This window comes from Chrysochloris asiatica, unplaced genomic scaffold, assembly GCF_000296735.1.
Source record: "Chrysochloris asiatica unplaced genomic scaffold, ChrAsi1.0 scaffold00001, whole genome shotgun sequence".
NCBI classification, from domain to species: domain Eukaryota; kingdom Metazoa; phylum Chordata; class Mammalia; order Afrosoricida; family Chrysochloridae; genus Chrysochloris; species Chrysochloris asiatica.
Window position 1 is genome coordinate 12,444,051 of NW_006408519.1, and position 24,168 is coordinate 12,468,218.

The window sequence follows — 24,168 nt, forward strand, 5'->3', positions numbered from 1 at the left end:
AGTAAAGTTTTACTAAAGGTAATGCAAAAACTGCTGCAAGCATCCATTAACAGAGAATTTCCAGAGTTTCAAGCCGGATTCAGAAGAGGCTGTGGAATGAGGGATATCATTGCTGATGTCCGATGGATCTTGGCTGAAAGCAGAGACTATCAGAAAGATGTTTATCTGTGCTTTATTGATTACGCGAAGGCTTTCAAATGTGTGGATCATGACAAGCTATGGACAACATTGCGAAGTATGAGTATTCCGGAACACTTAATTGTGCTAATGAAGACTCTGTACCTGGGCCAAGAGGCAATTGTTTGAACAGAACAGGGGAACACTGAATAGTTTAAAATTAAGAAAGGTGTGTGACAAGGTTGTATTCTTTCACCATACTTATTCAACTTGTATGCTGAGCAAATAATCCAAGCTGGGTTATGTGAAGAAAAACGTGGCATCAGGATTGGAGGAAGACTCGTTAACAACCTGTAGTATGCAGATAATACAACCTTGCTTGCTGAAAGTGAAGAGGACTTAAAACATTTTCTAATGAAGATCAAAGAGCACAGCCTTTGATATGGATTACATCTCAATGTAAAGAAAACAAAAATCCTCACCACTGGGCCAATAAATAACATTCTTATCAACGGAGAAAAGATTGAAGTTTTCAAGAACTTCATTCTTCATGGATCAACTATCAACACTCATGGAAGCAGCAGTCAAGAAATCAAACAACATATTGCATTAAAGAAATTTGCTACACAAGACCTTTTTAAAGTTGTGGCGAGCAAAGATGTCAGCTTGAGGACTAAGGTGCAATTGGCCCAAGCCATGGTATTTTCAATAACCTCATAGGCATGCAAAAGTTGGACAGTGAATAAGAAAGACTGTAGAAGAATTGATGCTTTTGAGATGGTGTTGGAGGAGAATATTGAAAGTGCCATGGGCTGCCTAAATAACCAATAGATCCACTTTGGAAGAAGTACAGCCAGAGTGCTCCTTGGAGGCCAATATGTTCAAACATCGTCTCTCATATTTTGGACATATTTTCAGGAGGGACTAGTCACTGGGGAAGGATATCGTGTTTGGTAAGGTGAAGGGTCAGAGAAAAAGAGGAAGACCCCAATGAGATGGATTGGCAAAGTGTAAGCATCAATGGACCCAAGCATGGCAACAGTAGTGAGGTTGGCCCAGGATCAAGCAGTGTTTCATTCTGCTGTGCATAAGGTCGCTATGAGTCGGTACCAACTTGATGGCACTTAACAACAACAACAACCATTCATCAGTAAACTATCTGTCTCCTTCTTCATATTTAATCTGGAAGTTTCACTGTAACCTGTCAATCATGGATATTTTTGCTGGCATTTTAGTACCTACGGTATAGTTTCTAGCATAACAGCAACTTATAAGCCACCACAGTATGACAGACTGATAGATGAGTGATGGATTCTTTTAATGGTTATCTCTGTTTACCATGACTAGTTGTTTGTTTTGTTCTTTTTTGACTGCCATTGCCCATGGTTTTCATTTAAATAGGGACTATATTTTCTGGTAGAGGTCATGAGAAACTAAGGCTGGGCATATGCAAACCAATACTTGAGTATTATATCCAAATGTTTTATATCATTGACACTTCCACTCCATACCTCTTTTCGCTAAATCAGTTTTATTCAAAGTTTATTCCACATAATTTTAGACCAGATGGGAGAATTGTAATAAATGCACTCAATATTCCTTTGTGACACTGTAGGATAAGTACTGAACTGCTAATTATGAAGTCAGTGGTTCAAACCCATCAGCTACTCCTTGGAAATGTTATACAGTGTCACTATGAATCAGAATTGACTCAACGGCATTTAATTATAACTAACAACAGCAATAGTGCAGTAAATTTGGGAAATGCTACTTGTATTCTATATTGCCTTCTTAGAAATTATAATTGATATCATAAATTATTTTTTGATATTTATTAGTACATTTTATTGCAAATAATTTAACATTTAATACATACAATATTGTTTGTGAGACTCATTTGTATATGGAATTCATTATCTCAGTAATACTTATTACAAGTCTCACATTCATTATTGAGATAAAAACACTGTCAGGTCATGATGCCCAGTGACTTTTTAAGTCACACATTTTGAACACTTTAGTTTGTTGTATGTTCTCTCTTGCACCAATTTTCCCAAGCAACTTTTATACAAAATACTGGTCTTTTGTACAAGAAGAGTAAAGAATTTCTCTATCTTCAAAACTTCTACTCTAACAAATGAGATCTCTATCATGATTACCTCAATTAATTAATAATGTAATTATTGTCACTTTATAGTCCTTTTCTAATTAATTTTCAGCAGAAATCATTACTATAGGATCTATAAACTAACAATTTTCTTATTCTTTGAATCTATCATTATCTTGTGCCCAGTCTACACATCATTAAAACTTATGCTTCTTTATCTTTATACTTATATATTATAAACATATGTATATATATCTACATACATATATGACACCAGCCATGTCTTTCATAGCATGCTTTCCTTCTCATCTAAGTTTGATTTCATTTCAATAAGCACACAGAGCTCACACACCATATTCCAGTTATGGCGTCTACTTAGGACTGTTGAAATGCCTTCAAGTTTGTTCTGAGTCATAACTACCCTGTAAAGCATTTCCAAGGAGGAACTAGTGGACTTGAACTGCTGAGTTCATGTTTAGCAGTCCAGTGCTTATCTTATAGCACTGCTCCAGGACTCCTTAGCTTACGGAAGTTAACAAGTTTCTATTCAGGGTCAGAATTGTTCAGTTCAGAGTTCTAGTCAAAAGAGTCTCTCCTAAGCCTTGCTCACAAGCAAACCTATCTCTGGGCAATGTTACAAAGTTCTTTTAAAGCTGTTAGTAAATGCCCAAAGAACACACCGCTCCAATCATAACCATCGCCCAAAGGCTTTCAGCTTTAGCTTCATGATTCAGCAAGTCTCCTCAATTAGGAGGCACCTGACTCCACAAGTAAGCTTCATGCCCAAAGGCACTCAGCTTTACTTGCTCTATGGACCAAGAAGTCCTCAGCTTCCTTTGGTACTCTGGCTCTTGATTCTGCTGCTGCTCCTCTGCCTATTATCAGATGTCACAGCTCTCTGTCCTTGGGTCAAGCTAGGTCAATAAACAGGGATTTCTGAGTCCAAAGGATGCACTCTACTCCTGCCTTTTCTTTTTTGATAGTAGTCAGATCCCCCGTCCCCTACTTCTGAGCTGGCTCATTTTAAACCTAGCAGGATGCTAACATGTATCAATCCCCTCATCAGATTTACAATTACCAACCTGTTACAGTCATTCACAAGCAAATCATATAATCCATCAGCATGTCCTCCCACCATCTCTTACCCAGACACATCAGAAAAATTTATTGCACCACACATATCATACTATCTGGAAATATCATGAAAATTATATTTGAAAAACCAGAAAAGTTTATAATAAATTAGTCTCTCATGAGAACCACATCTATTTAAATAACTTTGGCATATGTCTAGTAAATTCAGCTTGGGGTATGTACTGACTATGTGATATTGCATCCGTGGGGCTTTGGGATAAAGCACTGGACTCCAAGTTCAATTTGAACCATAAGGTCAGCAGTTCAAACTCACCAGCCACTCCTTGGAAATGCTATACAGGGTCACTATGAGTTGGAACTGACTTGACGGCACTTGAAAATAACAGCAAACTTGGCTACTTCCACTCATTTCATGGGTTGTTAGTGAGAAATGATGATAGAAAATGTATTGGAAGCAATTACTGGGATTCATACACACTAAAAAACAAAGACAAACATAGTGTTCTGCTTTGTCTTCTATGAGGGATCTTCAAAAGGTTCGTGGAAAATGCTTAGTATGCAAAAAAAATATGCATGGGTTTCTGGTGTTTTTTGTTTGTTTTTCACCAAAATAAACTCCTACTAGCTTATTATAACAATATGTCTGGATAGAATACAGTTTGAGGCACTAAGGTGGATATGACATCAATTTGAAAAGAGTCCATATGAATTCTGCTAAAATTGAAGCAAGAATAAACATTAAATTTATGATGAATCTTGGGTGGAAGAAGTGTGAAATCACTGATGCTTAACAAAAAGTTTATAAGGAGAATTTTCCAAAGAAATCTGTAGTTTACAAACAGATAACTCATTTTAAGCAAGGACAAGACAATATTGAAGATAAAGTTGGCAGTGGTAGACCATCCACATAAATTTGCCATCCTCTTCATACCCTAAGTGAAGAGGATGGTGATTAACGAGAGAACCAATAGCCATCACCATAGACATCTCAATTGATAAAACTTGCACAACTTTGACTGAAAAATTAAAATTGAGCAAAGTTTCTGCTCACTGTTTGCCAAACTGCTGTAACCAGATAAGCTTCTGAAAAGAGCAAAGCTTTCCATGGAAATTATAAACAAGTAGGATCAGAAGGAGGTAGCAAAACGGTGGACTATGCAGAAACACTACAAAGACCATCTACAACAAAGATTCAGAAAACCAAATTTAAAAGATGCAGATGATAGTCCTAGAACACTGAGCTTCAGATAAAGGGATAGAGAAGTAGATTAAATACTTACTAGGAGAGAAAGCTGAACAGAGGCAGCAAGAGAAAGGAGCCAGACAGGGGAACTCTATTAGCCCATTTAGCGACAAGAGCAGATTCAGAAACAAGACACGACTTTATGGTACAGAGGTGTACTGGTGACTCAGAAATAGAGGTGCAATATATTTCTTGTTCCCCACACCCCTCTGGTGACCAGAGGTGTGATTGGTTGGAGTCACATGGTGGTGAGCTGTGTAATTGTGAACCCAATCAAAGTGAGTTGTGAGCTATATACACCAATCCTAGAACCTGAATTCAGGTGAACCCTTCCCCAAACCTTCAGAGATGGACTTGGGCAACCCTGGACTCACCCTCATTAGAGAAAATATTGAACAGACACAGAAAAAAAAAAAAAAAAAAGGTGACCTGTGCTGGTCAGCCAGTTGTGGTGTGGTCATTTTGAGTTTCATGGGTGGCTTTGGGAAAGCAAATTCTTACTGGTGGAGAGAAAGGATTGACATGTTTTCTTATAGCCCACATTGCCGTGCTGACCATGTTAACCCCCACCCGTGTCATCCCCATCATAGCTCCTATTTTTCAGGAGGTTGGTACTACACAGCAGTGAGCCACAGAGTTGTGAGCTGCATCAACATGAGTTGGAAGTTATCCTTACCAATTCCATCACCTCGATTCAGGTGAGGCCTGTTTCAGAGCTGTAGATGCAGCTCTGGCCACCTCTGGACTAGTGAAAACTCTCATTCCTGGCTGCCCTCTGGGACAGAAAAACTTTGTTCCCAGTTTCTGTAGGTCTGCACTACTTACAGTTGGGTGCCCAGAACAGAAAACACCTAGACCTGTAGGAGCTCCATCTAGGGCTGGGAATCACTCTCATCCATATGCCCACCCACCATGTGAGCTCCTAGGCTGGCAGGAGCTCCCACAGTTTACTCCTCTCTGGGTCTGACACCTGCTATTTTCCCTTCCTTTCTTTGGGGTATGTTTATTCTTTCTTCTCCTTTTTCCTCTCATTATCATTGACTTTTTATCTTTTCTTTTCATACTTTTATTTTTTCTTCTGTTTTGCTCCTCATTTGCCCTTACCCACCCTTCTTCTTCAGTTTTTCAAGTTTTTTTTCTATTGATTTTTCTTTATTATTTTCTGGTCTCTTTCTCTTTTATCCATCCCTCTCCCTAATTATGTTAAGTGTTTTTCCTTTCTTTTTAATTTCTTTCTTTCATGTTTTTTTCTCTCTCTCTTTTTTCTATTTGTTTATTATATTCTTTTTGTAGATACTGCCTTTTTCCTCCTTTATTCTACTTTACTCTTTTCTGTTTTTGCTTCTTTCTTATTTTATTTTTTCCCCTCTTGTGTGTGTTTGCTCTTCTAGCCTCATCTAACAGGGGACAGCAACCATGTTCATACATCCTAGTTACATCCAATAACACCTGATCAGCAATCAATGTCAGCCAAACCCATCCTAAATTGAGCTGCAAGAACAATGAACACAGAACAGAACACATGCTTCCATTCTTTAATTACACCCACCAGGAGGCAGTTGGTGAATACCTGAGAACACACCAACATACTATCATCAATTAAATATAAATACAACACCACCACAATATTTTGGAAGCAATAATTTCCATTCACACACAGAAATAAGACAGTAGCTCAAACAAGTAACCAATAAAAGAGATAGCAAAATATTTTGAGTGAAAAAGGCATTGGAACCCACTGAAAAAGAATTCAAGAGGATGATATTTATTGTTGTTGTTGTTGTTGTTAGGTGACATCCAGTCGGTACCGACCCATAGCGACCTTATGCACAGCAGAATGAAACACTGCATGATCCTGGCCCAACCTCACTACTGTTGCCATGCTTGAGTCCATCGATGCTGCCACTTGGCCAATACCTCTCATTGGGGGTCTTTCTCTTTTTCTCTGATCCTCCACTTTACCAAACATGATATCCTTCTCCAGTGACTGCTCCCTCCTGACAGTATGCCCAAAGTATGAGAGACAAAGTTTGGCCATCTTGGCCTCTAAAGAGCATTCTGGCTGCACTTCTTCCAAAACATATCTATTAGTTCTTTTGGCAGCCCATGGTACTTTTAGTATTCTCCTCCAACACCATAACTCAAAGGCATCAATTCTTCTATGGTCTTCCTTATTCACTGTCCAGCTTTCACATGCATATGAGGTTATTGAAAATACCATGGCTTAGTCCTCAAGCTGACATCTTTGCTCTTCAACACTTTCAAAAGATCTTGTGCAACAGATTTGCCTAAAGCAATACATCATTTGATCTCTTGACTGCTGCTTCCTTGAGTGTTGATAGTTGATCCAAGAAGAATGAAGTCCTTGACAACTTCAATCTTTTCTCCATTGATAGGAATTTATTGGTCCAGTTGTGAGGATTTTTGTTTTCTTTACATTGAAATGCAATCCATACCAAAGGCTCTGCTCTTTGATCTTCATCAGTAAATGTTTTAAGTCCTCTTAACTTTCAGCAAGCAAGGTTGTATCATTTGTATATCACAAGTTGTTAATGAGTCTTCCTCCAATCCTGATGCCATGTTTTTCTTCATATAACCCAGCTTCTAGGATGATTTATTCAACATACAGGTTGAATAAGTATGATGAAAAAATACAACCTTGTCGCACACCTCTTTTAATGTTAAAACAGTCAGTGTTCCCATGTTCTAGTCAAACAACTGTTTGTTGTTATTTTGTTGTTGTTGTTGTTATGTGCCTTGGAGTCGGTTCTGACTCATAGCAACCCTATACAGGGTTTCTGAGGCTGTAAATCTTTATGGGAGCAGAAAGCCTCATCTTTCTCCCGCGGAGCAGCTGGTAGTTTCGAACTGCTGACCTTATGGTTCACAGCCCGATTCATAACCACTATGCTACCAGAGCTCCTTTTAGATACCTTCAAATGATTGACAGAAAGCTTGAAGAAAACAAAGAGAAATTCAGGTCAACAAATGGGATCAAGATTATAAAGATTTTTTTCAAAGAATTGTAATTGAAGATAAAACATGACTTTATCAGTCTGATCTTAAACACAAAGCACAGTCATAACAATAGCTTCCAGCAGGTAGAAGTGGTCCAGGCCTCCCCCCACGCCAAAAAAAAAAAAAAAAAAGTCATCACACCAGTTTTTTAAGAAGCTCAAGGCGTTTTCATGTTGACTACTTTCTGGAGGGTCAAAGAATGATTGTTGTTGTTGTTAAGTGCCATTGAGTTGGTTTCAACTTAGAGGAACCCTGTACAGGGTTTCCGAGGAGTGGCTGGTGAGTTTAAACAGCCAACCTTGATGTTCAAACTGACCTTGCAGTCTAGTGCATTATCCTGCAGCTGCACACCAGGACTCCTGAAGGATGATGATACCTGCTTATTATGAGAGCACTTTGAGTAATATAGCTAAAGCCGTAGCTTGGGTTGAGAAATAAAGTTTATGCTTTTTCTATTTTTCTTCATCAGAGAATCCTTCTCCTCCATGACAATGCTCCTGCTCAGTCCTGTCATCAAATGAAGACAATTTCTTGGGAGTTTCATGGCGAAATCATTAGGCATCTGCTTTAAGGTACTGGTTTGGCTCTATCTGACTTCTTTTGGTTTCATAATATTAAAAATATCTTTAAAGGACACCCATTCTTCTTCAGTTAATAATACACAGAATATTCTATTGACATGGTTAATGAAGTTATTTTGGAATGGACCAAATGGCTGATATTATCACTTAGAAAAGTGTCTTGAACTTAGTGGAGCTTAGGTTGAGAAATAAAGTTTGTACTTTTTATATTTATCTCTTAATTCTATTTTTTTTTAAGACTTTTTCAAGTCCCCTAGTGTTACTTGGGAACATATTTCCTAGGTAGAAAAATGGCAAGCTCCCACTGAAAAGATCTCCAATATATATCAATGCTTCTCAATGTCTTATGGAAATATTACTTTCTAGTTGCTTCCGTATCCCCCGGTAATAGCAATTCATATTGAAAACCATACTGTTTTTTGAATTGTTACTTCTCTTTCTTATTCATCAGATAGTATTCTCTAGAAAGGCATAATTTATACCTGTGCTGCTTAGCACAATGTGTTTAGAGTAGGGACTAAGTAAATATTTTGTCCCTAAAGGAAAGCTTGAATGAAGGTGTGATTGGATAAAAGAGTTAGATAAAAGACATTGCATTTATTTATTTATTTAACTATTCTAAAAGAGTAAATCCAAATTTAATGTGAAAAAGAATTTTCTGTGCTCCAACTTCATAGGTTCTATTTCAGTAATTACACAGCTATGCCCAGAAATTGTATTTTAAAATTTTCTCTAGGTTTGGGAGTTATGTTTCTTTAATCAGTAAATAATTGTGTGTCTGAATATCATCATATTACTACCCTTACAAAATTGTTTTCACTCATTGCAACTTGACATTTTGCCATTAGCCTTTATGGAGTAGAATTAAGAGATAAAATGTCTTTGAGAATGTCTTTCTTACATTATTCATTAGATTCTTTATTGGGTACTCTCAAAATATCTCTCTATATCCTCAGTATCTGCACATTTATGTGCCCATTAGCAAGTTGTATCTCCATATGAATCTGAAGTGTGTACAAAAAAATTCTAAGGTGTTTGAGAAAAAAATATTTTATGTCTTATAAAACAAAGTAAATTTTATTCAGAATGAATTCTCCTGGTGAAAATAAACAAACAAGCAAAATCAAAACCACTGCCATCCTGTAGACTCCTAGTCATAGTGAAGTGGCCCTATATAGTTTCCAAGATGGTAAAGTTTTATGAGAGTTTCATTTGATTGTTTTGAACTGCCAACCATTTGGTTAGCAGCCCAAACGCCTATCCCACCATGCCACCAGGAATCCTTGATAGTGATAAATCTCATCTTTTTTATTAATGTAGAACCTTCCCTTTCTCAGGGCTCAGAAATCTCTGTGAGGAACACAATGCCTCCAAAATGTCTAAATGGCCATTAATGATAATCTTAAAGATATTGGTACAGGGTGTGCCAACCACATCTTTAAGAGAGGGATCTTGCCTTCTCCTGATTAAGAATAGTCAGGTGAGGCAGAGTTTACATATGAGCAAAAGTTCATTGTAGGAACGAGACTTGCAAGTGGTAATGGGGAGGACTTAACACAGTGCCTAACTGAGTAATGGCTTGGCTGGGGTTTAAAAAGTTCACGGTAGGAAAAGACATCAGGTATATTCATAGGAATAGGTGGGGATTGCTAGGAAATGGCCTATTGGGGAGGGACCATACTAATTGTGTACATGTGCAGCATTTCTTCAAGATGGACTCCACCACAAAGACCTCTGGTAAGAACAGACAGCACTTATTCTAGGATGTTGACCGTGCATGGTTATTCAGGACTCTAAATCAAACTCCTCTTAGGGGGTAGTATTCTCTTTTGCCCCAGTAGTAGGCTTGTCCCTTAAAGTTATGCCTAGGCACTAGGTAAAACAGTCCACCTTTAAAATATCTCACAAGGAAATAAAAGCACAGAAGTTTTATGAATGGTCTTTTGAATGGCATGTCCCAAGATGTGACTACCCGGTTTTGCACCATGGACATATATCCTGTGCAACTTTACAATTGCTCAAGCAAGATGGAGAGCAGGCCTCAACATCCCTTAGGATTTCAGTAAAGTGGTTCATTGATTTCTTAAGTCTCCTTTCCCCTTATCTCATCTCCCCTTTGAGAGATTCCATAATTCCTTATGGGAACATGGACTAAGGTCTATGTTTCTTCTACATTTTCTTCACGCTGAATTGGGTCAGTCATATTTTCTGTCCAATAGCATAGAAATCTCTCACTGCCTTCTCTAATATTGTGTATGTCTTCATGGACTTTTCTGAGATAAAGATTAATAACCAGAAAATGGCCACCATTGGTCTCAAAATACAAAACAAAACAAAAAAACAATAGGAATCAACTCTTGTGATTTGGTTCCATGTACTCTGGTTCATTTGGATCTAGGCTGTCTTTTCTATTGTAGGATGTATAAGGTCCTAATCTCGACTTAGCTTCAATTGTTGATGTAAGTATAATAAGTGCTAGTCAAGGCACATACTCTACCCTGTTCTGCCAGCAAATAGTCTAATGCTATTTCATGGTCTATAACCGTGTTGGCTAGGGAATAGGATAAGGCAAGACTTGACCATCTTAAGCTGTGTGCTAGCTGGCCAGGACCTATACCAAGCAGGGACAAAATAATTGCTTCTCAATAATGGATTTGGGATCAGAACAGCAGAGACAGGCAAGGAAGAGACTGCCCAAAAATTGCTCTTCCTTATCTAGACCTTTCTCAGGCTCACAGATTTATTGATACTCTTCGACACTCTACAGGGTGAGTGCCCTTGACTTCTATTGACCCCAATAACTGTATAGTCATGACTGGAGAGGATGCCTGAATTAAGGGTCAAAACAAAGAAGGTAAATCCCATGTCTAATATAAATTCAGTCTCCTTACCTCCCATGTCAGGAGTAACCTGAGGCTCTGCTGTGGATATAGCTACCATCTTCTGCCCAAGAGCTGAGCCTATGTCTGGGCCCCATCAGTAGGGCTGCCCTTCCTCCTCTGTGGCAAAGGGAATCACCCAGAGTGGATCTTTTCATGCTAGCCTCAGGAGGAAGTCAGTTGGGCACCCAGCTTTAGGACATTCAGGGCACTATGCCTTCCAATGGCCTTTCCTTTTGGGCTGGCTCAGTACTCACAGCAGAAGAGGAAACTCCATTCCAAGTCCTGTAGGATTACCATGATGTGGGCCCTGGAGTGTCACAGTCAACAACTGAGCCTTTTCATTTTATGTTTGGACACCAGTTCTTTGTTGTTAAAGACCTCAAACGTTCTTCAATGGGTTGTGAGAGAGGGGTCTAGGACTCTGACTGTATCTTTGCAATACCTGACGCACACTGCGTAATAAAATGCATCACCATTCCAATTTTTCTTTCTTACAGAAAATCTATCTTTGGAATATATTCTGTCAAGGGATGGTACACAAACTCTTTTTTTTTTTTTTTTTGAAAGATAAGAGCGTATTTTGTTCTTGTATCAACCACATTTGAAACTTCTTTGTGTGAAGACTCCTATGCCTTACATGTGACTATTGCCCAATTTTTTCAACTATAGAAGACAAAACTTAAAGTCAGTTAAGCAAAGCTAAACAGAATAACTTTGAATGTAAATGATTCACATAATTTCTGAAAAACTTTATACATACCATAAAAGGGTTTTGAAACAATATTTTCTCCATAAATATCTTAATGAAACGTTATGGAAACTTGGCTTTGTGCTATTAAATTAAAAAAAAAAAAAAGTTGTGACCAAATATAATGACCAAATTTTCTGTGGGTTAATGCACCAATATTAGACAAACACAGATGAGAAAACAACAACATGGAGTTTTAGTTAAATGAGAGTTTTACACCTCTTATTAAACAAAAACTTTTTAGCACATTTTATTTAAAATATATGTGAACACAGTTTGGTTTTGCACACATTTATATTAACTCTTTGGTGTTATTAACTCACTTGATATTATAATCATAACTGATGCACTAGGATGTATGTCCAATTATATTATTATACACACTTATTTACACTTAGATTAAAACCAAAACAAAACCACATCATTTCTAAGTTTCAACAACTCAGAAATGCATTCATGGAGATTCTATTTGGACACCAATTTACCAGAGGGTATATTATAGTTATTTATATCCCAGCATGATAAAGCAGAATAAAAACAGGACCATAACCAGAATACGTGTAGAATATAGAAAGAGATTTCCAAGGACTGGGTAGATTTTAAAATGAAAACCTTGAAGGTGAGAAAAGCCTAGATGAGGAGTAGAATTTTTAAAGAATTATATAGCAACAACAACAACAAAAACTGTCAATGTTTAAGGATGCATTTGAGGGGAGAATCAGCCTTGGATATGTGACCTCAGTTTCTTCTTTTTCATATAGGATTCTAGTTTTCTTTACAATGTACAATATTAACTATAGTCTGATGTTGCTTATTAATAATTTCACTCTCTAATGGTAACAATTTTCATGAAAAAAAATGTTAAAAAATTCTGGGTACAAAGCTTTGCAACTCCATATAGAGCATCCACTTTTGAGTCTTCTAATATCTTGGTGTGGTGCTGTGGGTTAATGCACCAAACTGCAAAGCTGTTTGAACTGCAAGGTTGGTGGTTCAAGATCATCAGCTGCTTCTCTGAAACCCTATAGAGGGTCGCTATGGGTCAGAATCAACTTGACGGCACTTAACAATAACGATATGCTTCAAAAGTAGCAAATTTTTCAGAATTCTTATCTCACCAATTAATTTTGCCTTGTAAACTTCAGCGTTAAGTCCCTTGCTCTATCACTGGCTCTTAAAGACTACTTAAAGTTCCTGAAAATACTCTTACACTATAAAGCCTAATAACTGTTCAAATAAAAATTTGTTTAAACAAGTCAAGGCTTCTTTCAAATCTAGATTTATTTCTCTAAACCTAAATTTGGCTTTTTGAGATTATTATTATTTTTTTAATGCTTATATCTAATCAGAATGCTGCCAATCAGTCTAGTTCTACTCATAGTAACTATAGAGAGAGGAGAAAAAAAAAAAAAAAAGCTGCTCTTTTGGGGATTGAAAATCACATTATCTTTCTTTAGGAGTGGCTGGTGGGCTTAAACTGCCAACCCTGAAGTAAACAGCCCAACTCTGGACACAGAGTCAACAGGACTCTTTCTACACTGAATTAAGAAAGATCTTATCTTCACTTAAACTAATACTTGGGCCATATGAATTAAAACTATCTTCCTCCACTCCTGGCTGACATCTAAAGAAAAACAAAGCCAAACATGAGGCATGTTAATTCATTTTCATATGTTTGTTTTTGTAGTTAAGTGTCGTCTAGTCACTGTGGGCTAATGTGTCAGACTGCAAAGTCGTTTGAACTGCAAGGTCAGTGGTTCAAGCTCACCAGCTGCTCCTTGGAAACCCTATACAGGGTTGCTATGGGCCGGAATCAACGGCACATAACAAAAACAACATAGGGTTTCTGAGGAGCAGCTGGTGAGCTTGAACCACCGACCTTGCAGTTCAAATGGCATTCCAGTCTGGTGCATTAAGCAACAATGCTACATTAGTCCTAATGATTTGAAAAAGAAAGCAATGGGAAGTCACATTCTTTCAAGTCCGTATATATATATTTTGTGTGTGTGTGTGAGTGTTTGTGGCGCTGTAGGTTAATGCGTCAGACTGCAAAGCCATTTAATCTGAAAGGTTGGTGGTTCAAGCTCACCAGCTACTCCATGGAAACCCTATACAGGGTCACTATGGGTTGAAACCGACCCGATGGCACTTCACAACAACAACATATCTTTTAAAAAAAGGAAACTTATTTTTGCAATATATAATTCTAAGTGTTTATGAAGATTTTTATTCCAGAGTTGTTATAAACATGATGACTTGTTGAAATGAAAACATTCCATTTATTCTCTGTAAAGTTAAAATAATGTAACCATGAGCACACTTGTGTAGAAAAAAATTAAAAAATTAAAACTAGTACCACCAGTGGCAAAACCATATTCTTATGAATGTTACTATAGAAGACCTTATCATATGTCAATCAGAGTAAATAATTTTTCTACAGGGCACACTTTAAAAAAAACCCATGTAAATCTCATTGTGGAGGAAAACCAGGATCAAGCCTATGTTTCCCGTTACATTACAATACAATACAACAAACCAATGCACAAACAAATGCACAAGTAGCTATATACCTTTCTTTAAAGATGAGAAGGGAATTTACTAAAGCCTGAATCTTTGGAAGACCAGTGTATCTTTAAACCATAGTTTCTTTCCCCATTCAACAAGGATAAACGAGGCATTTTAACATTCTTAGGAAAAATATAGGTGTTGAAACTAGGAAAGCTAGAAGCCAAACCAATTTCCACTAGATTGCTCTGTTGATCTATCTTAAACTATAGTTTCTTAATATCCCTAGTAGAAAACCAGAAAACCAGAGTAACAAGGCGAGAAGTCAAATAATAGCAATGCTACAGATACAACTCATGCACATACCATATACTTTAAGGCCCATATTGGACTCTTCCCATTAAAACAATTACCCTATTCATAAGTCAAACAATTTATGCTCCCATCCAGGTAGAAGATTCCCAGAGCTCACAAGGCAACAGTGAGACTCACAGGATAACACACATTCATAGAAACCGCCCACCAGTAATCAGACACTTAGGGTATCCACAGACAGAAAAAAATCTTGTGGAAGACCTTCTTGTGGGGTGGACTGCAGTCCCAGAAAGAAGATAAAGAATGCCAAAATTACTACTCAAGGAAGGTCCTGCCTCTAGAGTTTTGGCACCTCATAGGTATGCTACCAACCACTTGTTTGTCAGTTTGTTGTACTATGGTGGCTTGCATGTTGCTGTGATTCTAGAAGCTATGGCACAGGCATTTTAAATACAAATAGGGTCATTCATAGTGGACAAGTTTCAGCTGAGCTTCCAGACAAAGACAGACTAGGAAGAAGGAAAGATAGACTACTTCCAAGTATCTAGTCACTGAGAACTTTATGAATAGCAGTGGGACACTGTCAGCACCAGAATATTGAATGTTGAAGCATGATGAAGAGCAGCAGAATAGTATCACATATAGTGCCAGAGGTGTCATCAAGTTAGTACTGACTCATAATGACTCATAGCACGTAGTACTGACTCATAGCACAACAGAACCAAACGCTGCACAGTCCTGGGCCAACCTCGCAATCTTGCTACATCTGAGCCCATTGTTGCTGCCACTGTGCCAATCCATCTAATTGGGGTCTTCCTCTTTTTCTCCCACCCTCCACTTTACCAAGCATGATATCCTTCTCCAGGGACTGTTCCCTTCTGATAATATGTCTGAAGTATGAGTGACAAAGTCTGGCCATCCTGGCTTCTAAGGAGCATTCTAGCTGTGTATCTTCCAACATATATCTGTTTATTCTTTTGACAGTTATGGTACTTTTAATATTATTCTCCAAAAACATAATATGTGTCAGTTCTTCTACGGCCTTCCGTATTCACTATCCAACTTTCACATGCTATGAGGTTATTGGAAATATCATGGCTTAGGTCAGGTGCTCCTTAGTCCCCAAACTGTTATCTTTGTTCTTCAATAATTTAAAGAGGTCTTGTGCAGCAGATTTGCCTAAAGCAATATATCATTTGACTCCTTGACCAGTGTTTCCATGAGTGTTGATAGTTGATCTGAGCAAAATGAAGTCTTTGACAACTTCAGTCTTTTCTCCATTTATATGGATGTTGTTTATTGATTCAGTGGTGAGAATTTTTGTTTTCTTTACATTGAGATTCAACTCATACTGAAAACTATGGTCTTTGATCTTTATCAGTAATTATTTTAAGTAGTCTTTGCTTCCAGCAAGCAAGGGTATATCATCTGCATATGGAAGGCTGTTAATAATTCTTCCTCCGAACCTGATGTCATGTTTTTCTTCATATAATCGAGCTTCTTGAATTATTTGCTCAGAGTACAGATTGAGTAAGTATGGTAAAAGAATATAACCCTGGCACAAACCTTTCCTAATTTTAAACAATTCAATGTTCCCTTGTTCTGTTCTAACAACTGCCTCTTAGTCTGTGTACAAGTTCCTCACAAGCACAATTAGATGTTCAGGAATACTCATTCTCTGCAATGTTGTCCATAGCTTGTCATGATCCATACAGATTTTGGTGACCACCAAGTGAAAAATTAGTCACTTCCCTGGTTCTGAGACTACTGAGAGAAGAATTGCCTGAGTCTAACGAATGAATAAAATCTGTTAGAGAGTGCCAATGCATCTCCATCCTTTAAGAGAGGAGTCTTGCCTACTACTGATTAAGAATATTCGGGTAAAACAGAGTGTTGATAGGACCAAAATTTATAAAAGAAAGAAGCTTGCAAGCAGAGACAGGGAGGGTTTAACACAATGCTTAACCTCCATCTTCCAGAAAACAACCTTTGATGGGACTTTAATGATTTGGGGTAAAGAAAAGACATCATGTTGGGAAATGGTATGTTTAGGAGGGACCATGCTAACTGTGTGTGTGAGCACCATTTCTTCAAGATGGATCTCACCAAAAAGGCCTCTGATAAGAGCAGACAAAACTTATTCTGGGAGGTTGAGCAAGTGTGAGTGTTTAGGCCTCTAATTCAGACTCCTCTGAGAGCTAGCATTCTCCTTTGTCCTGGTAGAAGGTTTGTCCCTTAAAGTTATACCTAGAGTACTAGGTAAAGAAATCCACCTTTGAAACATCTCATAAGGAAGTAAAAATGGAGAAATTTTATGGCTAGCCTTCCTTAATATCAAGTCCCATAAAATATGGAAGTTTTATGGGTTATCTTTCTTCCTGGAATATATCCAGGATATGGTTTCTTAACTATGCCTCTGTGCATGTCCTTTAGTCCTTTCAAGTTGTCTAAGGATGGAGGGACATACACCTCAACATTCCTCAAGATTTCAGTTACAATCTCATTAAGAAGTGGCTCATGTTTAGTCCTGAATTCTGCCTGTCTCACTCAGTGTCATATTATGAATCATAATGATATTCTGAGCAAAAATATAATAGTAATAATACTAATATTCATTGGAATATTTGTGTTGTGCACTCTTCTAAGTATTAACATGCATTTTTATTTCATTCAACACTGAAAATGATACTATTGAACAGGAAAAGGTAAAAACATTCACTGCCTTCTCTGACCAGGAGACAAGCTAAAATGATAATCAGGTTACTCAGTGGGACCAATCCTCTGGTTTCCCTCCTGTCTTCAAACAGGCCTGCAACCTAACTCTTCCCCGATTCTGACCCCCATATAAGTCTGCACTGCCTGTATTTGGGGCTCAGAATCTGGAGAAATGAGCTCCTCTGAGCCAGCCGGTTTAATAAAATCTGAAACTCGGCTTCACTTCTCTGAGTGGTCTTGGCTTCTTCGATGACAGGTCAAGAGCTGCTGTGACACTCTCGAATCTAAAACTGCTGTAACACTATGAGGTAAGCATTATTACAAAACAAAAAAAAGCTGAAGAATAGAGAGTTTAAGAAACAGGCTAAAGGTTAAATAGATTATAACTCTAACAAGATTGTCACTGACTTTCTCTGTGGTGGCTCCTTGAAATTGTCTGTCTTCTCTTTGGTGGGAGTTCACAATTGACTTGAATCAATACATGATAAGTCAGGTTGGGAAATTGAGGCCCATTTTTTCATATCTCTACATGTTCCTTGTAACATTTCCTTTCTGGGTTTTTGGCCTCACCACAGGGCCTGACAGGAACAGGAGCTAAGTCCCATTTTTCAGACACCTAGGAACTTTTTCCCCTCTAATCTTCAACAGGGAAATCTCTTTTTATTTTGGCAGGAACTACTTGCTTCTGTCTGTTTTTTTCAAATTCTCTGTCTCCTTTCTTAAATCTTTATTGCTGAATAGATTTATTTATTTAGTTATTTTAATCTTAAACAAAAGTCAGGAAGTCCTGTAGGCTGACTTGAATTCTAATTTAGACCTTCCATACTCTGAGACGGAGCTCTGGTAGCGTAGTGGTTACGAATCGGGCTGCGAACCTTAAGGTCAGCAGTTCGAAACTACCAGCCGCTCCGCGGGAGAAAGATGAGGCTTTCTACTCCCGTAAAGATTTACACCCTTGGAAACCCTGTACAGGGTCGCTATGGGTCGGAATCGACTCGACGGCACTTCACAACAACAACAACAACAATACTCTGAGACAACAAACTGTAACCTGAGACTTACAAAAGTATATATGTGTGTTGTAGGGACTGGAGTACAAAACACATGCAGCAAAGAAATGTTTCAAATTTTTTTTCAGTCACAATAATTTTTAATAAAAATTTATATATTGCAAAGTTTTCTTAGTCAGGTTTATCTTTTTCAAGTTGATTTCTAGAAAGCTTAAAATTACATTTATGGACTTCTGGTTTGGCACTGTGGATCACCACTGGACTTAAAACCACAGGGTCAGTAGTTCTAACCCAACAGCTGTTCCTGGGAAACCCTATATAGGGTCTCTCTGAGTTGTAACCGATTCTACAGTAGTTAACAACAACAACAACAAGTAGTAATATTTATGTTTATAAAGTAATGATAATTATAGCAATAATAATGGATAACATTTATTACACTCTTATTATATATCAAGTTACATTCAAAGTATTTTATGAAATTATAAATCTTTATAAGCGCAGACAGCACCATCATTTAACAATAGCACTTTGAAGCTATCAGGAAGTAGCATATGCAAAATATCAATCAGCAATTACCCAGATGTCAAAACTTGATACTTCACATCCAATTAGTTAGAAAAGAAAGAGTACAAATAAATTAAATTATATAGTAAGAAAGTAATTATAATGTTGTTATTATAATAAATTAAATGATATAGTAAGAAAGTAATTATAATGTTGTTATTAAGTGAGTTTGAGTTGATTCCCACTCATAGAAACCCTGTGTGGGGTTTCTGAGGAGCAGTTGGTAGGTTGACGTGCCAACCTTATGGTTAGCAATCCAGTGCTTATCCTACAGTGCCAGACCAGGATCCCAAATTATAATATAATAGACAATTGACACTAAAAATTAATGCTATGTTTATGCATGTCTTCATTTGACAATCAAGATAATTTTGAGAAATACATAAATTGCCAAATTTGGTAAAGACCATAAACATGGACTTCAAAAGTATTTAAAAACCTTAACGGTAGAGGAAATTATATATAAAACAGATAGGAAAATGAGAGAGAATTTATGTGTGAGTTTGCAGTTGGAAAGACTACAAAAGCACATTCCCTATGGTCATACATCAATGGACTATTGACCATCAAAATTGGGAGATTGTTTTAAATTGTCTGAAGTTAGCAAGAGATTAATATTTTTAAAATATGGATAATACATAAAACATGCAACACAATCAAAAAAGAGAGTAAAAGAGATGAACAGACAATTCAGTGGGGCAGGGGAGATGCCCAAAGGCTAACAGGTAGATGAACAGATAGATCACTAATAGGAAAAGTAATGAAAACTGCCACCTACACATTAGAATGGCTATCACTACAAAGACAGGTTATTATTTAACCTCAACTACATGTTCATTGTTCATGGAACTGTGAGGAGTTGGGAGTCTCATCGATGTTGTTAGGAATAAAAATGTGTAAGATCATCTGAAATATTCTGACATTTTCTACCAAAATCAAGCAAGTACATCGTCAGAAATCCCACTGCTAAAAAGTGTACAATCAAAGGTAATTTCTATGGCTACAGATGTAGTAGACACAGTGATGCATCTACCAGACCAATCTTCAATTGCTGTTTATAAGGTGTACCTGTATAAAAAGTTGAATTGGCAAATGTTGTGTAATAGATGTATTTACAAGAATAAACAAACAAAAACACTAGCTGCTGAGGCTGCTTATGCACATCTAGAAACCTCATGGGATTGGATTCCTTGGTCTAGAGGTTTAGGGTTATGGTTTCATGTGACATCTCACTTAATTGACTTAACAATGTCTTTAGTTCTTCTTTTCTAATAATTAGTTCTTTGCATAAAGACTGGGGTCTTAAAAGCTTGCAAGCATCTCTATAAGGCATATAAAAATGGTCTCAATTTGTCAGAAACAACAGAGGAAGTAGGCAAGTGAGATATGTAATCTGTGGCTAATTGTCTTCATGTACAGGTGCCTTCTTTTCCATGAAACCAGAAGAACTGGATGATAGCTGGCTATCTCTACTGAGCATTTTTATTAAAAATTCTACAGAAGAATCCTGATCAAAAGGGGGACAGTGTAGAACAGCATTGCATATTGTCATGGAATTCAGACTTTCTGGAGCTATGGAGGCATGGAAAATTCCAAAACTATTGCCTGAGATAATTTTAATACTTTAGACCTTAGTCAAAAATACTCCTGGAAGTCTTCTTAAGACCAAACAATAATTTTGCTTTACTAGTAAAATATTTCTAATTTATGCATTGTGCTCTTTTAAGATCTATCTATGTTATTGTTGTTATGTGCTGTGGAATTGGTTCCGACTCATAGCGACCCTGTACAGGATTTCCGAGGCTGTAAATCTTTATGGGAGCAGAAAGCCTCATCTTTCTCCTGCGGAACAGCTGGTAGTTTCAAACTGCTGACCTTGAGGTTCGCAGCCTGATTCGTAACCACTATGCTACAAGAGCTCCTTAAGATCTATAAGCAATCTAAAAATGATAACAACTATTATCATTTAGATAAGAAATGTAGGTAATAGTGAAATTACATCAACGGGGAAGGAGTAAGGAGTTGAAAATAGTTGCACAACTTAAAGACTGTGAATGTCACTTGATTATCCATGCAGACACTGTTGATTTGGTGTAAGCTCTGCTGTGTGTATGAGAGCAAGTCAAAAGTATTGCTACACAATCATGTTGTTGTTTGGTGCCAGCAAATCTACTCTGAATTGTGTCTACCACATTCACAATGGAATAAAACACTGCCCTGTCCTGCATCATTCTCATACACTTCACTGTGTTTGAAATCATTGTTGTAATTCAACTGTGGCAATTCATCTCTTTGAGGGTCTTTCCTCTGTTTATAACCCTCTTCTTTATCATACAAATTCTCTCATACTTTGGACGTATTGTCAGGAGGGAGCAGTTGCTGGAGAAGGGTACTATGTTTAGTAAGGTGGAGGGTCAGAGAAAAAGAGGAAAACCCCCAACAAGATGTATTGGCCAAGTGGCAGCATCAATGGATTCAAGCGTGGCAACAGTAGTGAGGTTGGCCCAGGATCAGGCAGTGTTTAATTCTGCTGTGCATAAGGTCGCTATGGGTCAGTACCAACTTGATGGCACCTAACAACAACTTTATCAAGCATTATATTCTTCTCCCCAAACTGGTATTTACTGATAATATGTCAAAAGTACCTGAGACGAAGTCTCACCATGCTTGCTTCTAAAGAGAATTTGGTTGTCTTTCTTCCAAAACAGATTTGTTTGTTCTTCTGAATGTCCTTGACATATTCAATAGTTTTCACCTATACCATAATTCAAATGCCTTAATACTTCTTTCATTCTTTCTTATTCATTATTCAATTTTCACATATATATGAGGTGATTGAAATTAGCATGGTTTGGATCAAGCACACCTTAGCTATTGAGGTGACATCTTTACTTTTAAACACTTTGAAGAGATATTTTGCAGTAGTAGATTTGCTCAAGGCACTGTATCATTTTGATTTTTTTTATTATTGCTTTCATGGCTGTTGCTATTCTTGACAACTTCAGTCTTTTCTGTTTACAATGATTGGTTTTATTGATTCAGTTGTTAGGAATCCTTTTTATTTTGTTGAAGTCTAATCCATATTGAAAGATTTTATCTTAATTAGTGAGGGCTTCAAGTTATTTTCACTTTCACCAAGCAAGGTTGTTTCATGTATATTGCAGTTATTAATGAGTCTTCCTTTAATAAAGATGTCATGTTCTTCATGGAGTCCATCTTCTCAGATTATTTGCTGAGCATACAGATTGAAAAAGTATGGTGGAAGGAGACAACCCTGATGCACACCATTCCTTGTTTTAAACCGTTCAGCATCCTCTTGTTCTGTTCAAATTACTGTCTCTTGATCTATGTATAGGTTTCACATGAACACACAATTAAGTTCTATAGATTTTTCATTCTTTGCAATTCTGTACATAACAAATCCATAATTTGTTATGATCCAGACAGTTGAATGCCTTTTCATAGTCTATAACACATGCAAACATCTTTCTGGTATTCTCTGATTTCAAACAAGATCCATCTGATATCAGTAATGATATCACTCATCACTTGTTCCATGTCCTCTTCTGAATTTGGCTTGAATTTCTGACAGTTACCTGTCAATGTACTGCTGCCATCCTTTTTTAATCATCCTCAGTAAAATTTTACTTGCATATGATATTAATGATATGGCTCAATAGTTTTGCATTGTGTTGAATTACCTTTCTTTGGAATGGGCACAGATGTGGGTCTTTCCAGTTGGTTGTCCAGGAAACTGTCTTCTACATTTCTTGGGGTAGAGTAAACACTTCTAGTGCTGTACACCTTCACTGAAACATTTCCACAGCTATTCCATCAATTTCTGAAGCCTTGTTTATTGCTAATGCCTTCAGTGCAACTTGGAGTTCTTTCTTCAATACCCTTGATTTTTGGCCATATGCTACCTCCTAAAATTGTTGAACATCAATCAATCCTTTTTGATAAAATGAGTCTGAAAATTACTTCTATCTTCCTTTGGTATTTCCTGTAGCATTCAATGTTTTGCCCACAACATCTTTCATTATTGACTTGATTATTTTTTTCCCGTTCTTTCCCTATAAGAAATACTGACCAAGGTCTTCCTTTTTGGTTTTCAAATCTAGGTGTTTGTTCATTTCATTATAATACTCTGTCTTCTGGAGACACCCTTTGAAAACTTCTGTTCAATTCTTTTACATTATTGCTTCCTTCATTTGCTTTAGCAACTCTATATTCAAGACCAAGGTTCAGAGTCTCTCTGATACTCATTTTGATCTTTCTGTTTATTCCTCTCTTTACATAATCTCCTGCTTTCTTTGGGTGTGATGTCCTTATTGCCATCCAACAATTCAACTGATCTTCTATCACTGTTGTTTAATATCTCAAATCTCATATATCTTGAGGTGATCTCTAAATTCAGATAGAGTATACTATACTACTGTCTTATTTTGACTCTAGTAGACTAGTTTTAATTTTTTTCAGCTTCAATTTGAAATTGCATAGGAACAATTGAGGGTTCATTCCAATGTCAGTCCCTGGCCTTGTTCCTTCTGCTCATAGTGAGATTTTCCATTGTCTTTTCCACAAATATAATTGATTTTGGTGTTGGAGGAGAATACTGAGGGTGCCATGGACTGCCAAAAGAACCAATAGATCTGTTTTGGAAGAAGTGCAGCCAGAGTGCTCCTTGCAGGCCAGGATGGCTAAGCTTCGTCTCTCCTACTTTGGACATATAGTCCGGAGGAAACAATCGTTGGAGAAGGATGTCATGCTGGGTAGGGTGGAGGGTCAGAGAAAAAGAGGAAGACCTCCAACGAGATGGATCGGCCAGGTGGCATCATTGATGGACTCGGGGGTGGCAGCGGTGGTGAGGTTGGCCCAGGATCGAACATTGTTTCGTTCTGCTGTGCATGGAGTCGCTATGAGTCGGTTCCGACTCGATGGCACCTGACAACAACAACAACATAATTGATTTGATTCCATCTGGTGAGGTGTATGTGTATTGTTGCTGCTTATTTTGTTAAAAAAGATATTTTGAATGAATAAGTCATTGGTCTTGCAAAACTCTATTATGTGAACTCTGGTGTACTATCAGTCACCAAGATCATATTTTCTAATGCTGATGCTTCTTTGTTTCAAACTTTTATATTCTAATCATGAATATTTATCAATGCACCTGGATTTCATGTTTGATAAATTTCTTTTGATAGAATTTGGTAAGAATCTTTAATTTCTTCATCTTCAGCATACATTTTAATAATAGTCTTA